The following is a 6,016-nucleotide window of genomic DNA, read 5'->3' on the forward strand; positions in this document are numbered from 1 at the left end:
ACCAACCCTCCTAGTCGCAATGAAAAGGCAAATTGGAGTGTGAAGATTAATCTCCCTCACAAGAACTTGAAAGAACTCCAGGAGAAGAAGCTTCGAAGGCACAAGGCAATCAGCACTTGCAAAAAAACAAACTCTCGTTGTATTATTGATCAAAGAAATCTGATTTACAAAGTTGAATGAAGCCTCCTTTATATAGGGGTTGAATTCTAAAGGTCCTAAATAACTAAAGAATAAAATATTAATAAACTAAACATGTTTTAACTCTAATTCCTAATAAAATAATAATAACTAAAAATATTGTTTTAACCCAACCTTAATTCCTAATAAAATAATAATTTTGATCCTAAAAGATAATTAATCATCCTATATTAAATTATATTACAAATAATCAATATAAATATTGAAAATTCGTAATATTTACAAAATAACGTATTAATCCCGTATAGGATTTCCTGCATGCACCGTCTTCAGTAAAATGGTCATATCTTGAGTTTGCGATATCGGATTGATACGATTCAAGAACCGTTGGAAAGATAAGAGATAGAAGGTTGTATCTCCAGAAGACATGTCGACCGGATAACAACTGGATCCCCTTCAAAAAGTTGTTGCAAATCTGTTGCTATTAGACCCTTACGGATGAATGCTTGAACTGCGATTTGAAGCTTGTCTTTAAGAAGTTTTGCCTGGCCTCGTGTGATAGGGCCAAGTGGTATAGTAAATTCATCATCCTTAGCTTTAGGGCATGTGGTGCATGTATCAGTTGATGAAGACAGAGAAGCAACCATGGCAAAGTTTTTATCTGGCCTAAATCCTGATATTGTTAACCTTGTTGAACTACAGCATTATGTAGAGATTGAGGAAATGGTACATATGGCCATGAAATTTGAATGACATATTAAAAGGAAGGCCTTCACCTCGAGTAGTCCAAATCCAGACCCCAAATGGAAACAAGAAGACCCTATATATTATAAGGAGTCTAAAGCAATCCAAGAAGAAGACTTAGAAGAGAATGCCGACCATGAAGAAATGCTTGTTTTAAAAAGGTGCCTACAATCACGAACATCTCAAGAAGATTTACAAAGAAACAACATTTTCCATACCAGGTGCCATGTCAAGGATAAAGTTTGCACCATGATCATAGATGGACAGAGTTGCACAAACGTAGCCAGCACTCTTATGGTTGAAAAACTTGGGTTGCCGACATCAAAGCTTCCCACTCCATATAAATTCCAATGGCTCAATGAAGGAGGTGAGTTAAACGTTACCAAACAGGTTCTAATTCCTTTTTCAGTTGGTAGGTACAAGGATGAGGTGCTTTGTGACATTGTCCCTATGCATGCTAGCCACATCTTACTTGGTAGATCATGGCAGTATGACGAAAGGGCCATTCATGATTGTTATGACAATCAATACACTTTTAAGCATGAAGGACGGTAGGTAACCTTGGTGCCTTTGACGCCTAAAGAAGTACAACAAGATCAATTGCATATGTAAAAGAGTGTACAAGCATGGCGCAAAGATAAACTACCAAAGAAGAATGAAGAAGGACGAAACACGAAAAGAAACTTCTTCATGAAGAAACAAGATGGTTCAATGCTAGAAAATGAAGGGTCTCCTACGAAAAATGGTGATGGTTGGGATTCAAAGTCACAACTCTTCACCAAGGGTCTTAATCTTAAAAAGGTAAGTACCCCTTCATTTGAAACCTCATCTCTCCTCACTTTTCAGGACCGACCACACGAAAGGTCACTTCCAAAAGGGATATCCCTAGAAAAAGATCATTCCCAAAAGGTACTTGTTGGTAAATTATATTCCAAAGAAAGGCCTAAAAGGAAATATTGTGAAAGGGTACCTATTGGAAGAACACATTCAGTCAAAGGATGCTTTCTTTTAGCAAAGAAATGTGAAGATATGCAAGGATTCGATTTGAGGACAAATCGCCCTAAAGAAGGGGGATGATGAAAGCATGTTTTCACCTAATAAGGGAGTACTCTTGAACATTTTTATGTTATATTTAGTTTATACTAGTTTAATGATATATGTTATTATGATACATCTCATGTTAAGGTTACTAGTTATGCAATTAATAAATAACTTAGCATGAACACATCTTCACAATAGATGCACATTGTTATTTAGATATGTTAAGCATGTTAGAATAATCTTGCAAACATTCTAAGCATGATTCATCACATTTATATAATGGCAGCATACTTATCATTCATTTTATTAGCCCATATATATTTATTTTAGCTCTTAGTCTTTATACATTAGCTCACACATATTATAAGATGATATGTTTAGCTCATGACCTTCAATCATAGCTCACATTACCATAATCATGCATGACAACATTGTATTTAGCTCATATCAGCTTAATGTCATGGAATTACCTTATTTCCTTGCACACATGTAGGTACATTGGAGCATGACACACGTTGGGGAAGCTTGGTGGATTATTTGGACATCATATGTAGCTCATAAATAGCTCACAAAGTACATGGCAGCTCATGGAACGCTAAGGAAAGCTAAACTTGTTTGGAGGAGCTCAAGGCTAGCTAATCTCAGTTAGTTGGACTATTTGAAGCTAAACTGCTAAAAGAGACATCAAGTGTAGCTGAATGTAGCTGAATGTGTTGACATGAAGCTTGCAAGGTCTCGGCAAGGAAGCTCATTCACAAACAGTCCTTGCTTACTAGCTAGCTACACACACAAGCAAGCTTGAAGGAAGACACATGCACGCCCAAGAAGATGCACATGACCAGCCTTCATCCTATGCACAAGGCTGCACCACAAGGCTCCCTAGAACACCCATGTGCGTACTATATGACCAGCCACCATGTGCCTTGCATGTGGTATCATTTAGGCGCCAAGATGAAGAGCCATCTAACCATTCAGTCAAGCAACATTTCCTCTCCCATTTGGCTCCAACTTGAAGGGATACAAGAGATATTCGGCTAAGAGTTATTACCCTTCATTTAAACAGAACCATCATCTCTTTTTTGTATTTAGATTATGATTTTATAGGGAGACACAAGGGCTGGCCGAACCACCATGTATCTATTCGGCCATGCCCCTCCAAAACCTATAAATAGTGATGTAAGGCACTAGTACCTTTTCAAATGATTGTGGATCTAGGAAGGAAACAAAACAACATGAACAAGTGAATGGCTCAAAAGAGATGGTTAAGGGTGGTAAATATATGGGTGAATAGGTAGGCTATTTAAATAATGAATGATGGAAGCGGAAGATGGTTGATATGGCTATGGTTATGGCTGATGAAACAAAGGGATGGTTGTGAGGATAGTATCTTAAAGAAGACTGAAAGAAGAACCAATGCTATAGAGAGCAAAGACACAGACTTTATATTGCTTCTTTAAGGGGTGGTATTAAGTACTTTGACCCACTAGTTATAAGAACTAGGAACCAAAAGTATCAAGGTGAAAAGGGGGTTAACGCCATAAGTATAAAATACTTGATAAGTCGATAAAAGTCACTAGGACTTAAGAAAGAGAATAATCTCACTTATATTAATAAAAAAGGTTTGATTACAAATGAAGTATGAAATCCTATTTATAAAAGACACATGATGGTTTGGCCAAGGTTGAAACCCCTTTGAAAATACATGATTTTTGATGAAAATACATGATTTTAATTAAGATACATGCTCTTGGCCGAATGGTTATGTGTTGGTTCGGTCCTAAGGATGATTTGAATGCATTTGGAAGTTATTTGGGCGCCAAAATGGAGAGGAATGAGTCTTTGGCCGAATAGGAAGTATCCCTTGGTGTTTTGGTGCCTATTTGATGTCACATGGAGTGCACACACTTGAATGATGCACATGGCAGCCTACTTGAACGTACATGGGTCTTCTTGCAAGGCTTTGGTGAGGTTGCAACCATAGGATGATGTCTTGAAGTCTATGGGCAGCCTAGAGATGAACTAGCTTCAAGGTAAGCTAGGTGAGTGTCTTGGTAGCTAACTAGGTGAGTTATAGCTTGATGAACTCAAGCTAGTTAGCTTTGGTCTTCTCAGCTCCTCAGCTACTCCCAACTACCTTTAGTCCACTTTTCAACAATTTAGTCCAAAGCTCTCCTCCAACTAGGTTCAGCTACATGCTAACTCCTCCAGCTAAGTTGAAGCTCTTTAAGTGATGAAATGAGCTGCCATAACGTTCATGAGCTAGTGTGAGCTGCTATGCTTATCCTTTTAGCTAACCAAGCTACCATAATATGCCTTGCTTTTTGTTTCACCTATAGGAATTAACAAACAAACCAAGCAAGCAATGTGTGAGCTCATTTAAGGTAAAATGCATGATGTCGTGAGGTGTTTGAGTGATATGAGCTATGAATGATCATCTAGAAGCTAAGATAACATGTATATAAGCTAGATAAAAGGCATAGGACGTTCATGAGGTTTAAGAAAACATATATGAGCTAGAAAATAGATGCATGCCTACAAATGAGCTAAAAAACATGGATTTAAAGCTAGTGAGCTAATGTAAACATAACATGAGCTAGAATAAATGACATGAGTTAATGAATGAATGAATACATGCTGCACGATATCTAAATGATATGCAAATATAATAAATGAATCTAAAACATATGTAAACATAATATAAAGCTAAGTAAAGATGTGAAAACATATGTTATGCATGAAAATCATATAGTTGCAAGTGAATGATAACATATGATTATTCAAGCATAGTTTAAGATGCAAAAGTATGCTCATAATAATATATAGTGCATAAATGAGTAAAGATGTGAAAACATATGTTATGCATGAAAATCATATAGTTGCAAGTGAATGATAACATATGATTATTCAAGCATAGTTTAAGATGCAAAAGTATGCTCATAATAATATATAGTGCATAAATGAGTAAATATAATATAAAGTAAGGTATAACTCCCTTATATTGAGCATGGTGAATCTTCAATGATGTGAGTGTGTCATGAAGAAAGTTGGTGCTAGACATGATCACATCACACCAAATGCTACACTTTGAATTAATAAGTAATTTGCAAAAATTCAAAGAAATAAATGATTAAAATGGAATATGGAAGAAGAAAGGAAATGATAAGTAAGGAAATGGATAGAAATGTTATCAAAGATGGTTGTGAAAGTATTGTAGAAGAATCCTTCAAGAATTGATGAATTTGGCCTCCAAATAATGTTGATGGACAAATGCCTTGATGATGGTTGAATGATGATTGAATGATGAATAGATGGTAAGGGATTGGTGGTTATATAGGCATGAAATGGTGATAGAAGATGGTAATGATATAGGCGTGCAATGGTAATGGAAGATGGTGATGTTATAGGCGTGAAAATGGTGATGGAAGATGGTGATGTTTAGGTAGTATCTTATAAAACTAAGAAGGAACCAATGCTATAAAGGAGCAAAGACCCATTTCTTATAAGTCTTATAAGGGATGGTATGAAAGGACTTTGACCCACTAGTTATATAAACTAGGAACCAGAAGTATCAATGAAAGAGGTTTGATGCCACAAACTATGAAAGCTTGCTTAATCAATATAATTCTAAAAAGAACTTGAAGAGAGAATAATCTCACAAGAGTTTTTAATTTATTAAAAAGGTTAAGTTACAAATGAAATGCTAAAGCCTATTTATAGGCTTGCATAGGTTTGGCCGAATAATTAGGTGTCTATTCGGCTAGATACATGTCTTAAAATGAAAATAGATGTTTCTTGGATGAGGGGAAATGTCTTTGGACGAATGGTTCCCTTGTCTCTTCATCTTGGCACCAACTTAAAGCAAGATGATGGTTTGGCCGAATCGAGAGAACCCTCGTCATTTCGGCACTCATTTCATCCACATGCATAGCACATGTGTGGGATGGTCATGAGACACTCACATGGGCGACATAGGGTGCTTATGGTGTGGCTTCTACTTGGCGTGAAGTTGAGCAGCAACTAGGTGTGACTTGGCTTCCATCTTGTGACTTGGCTTCCATCTTGTATCTTGGTGACATGGCATCAATGAGGAAGC

Source organism: Hibiscus syriacus, unplaced genomic scaffold (genome assembly GCF_006381635.1).
Source record: "Hibiscus syriacus cultivar Baekdansim isolate YM2019G1 unplaced genomic scaffold, ASM638163v2 tig00003454_pilon, whole genome shotgun sequence".
NCBI lineage: Eukaryota > Viridiplantae > Streptophyta > Magnoliopsida > Malvales > Malvaceae > Hibiscus > Hibiscus syriacus.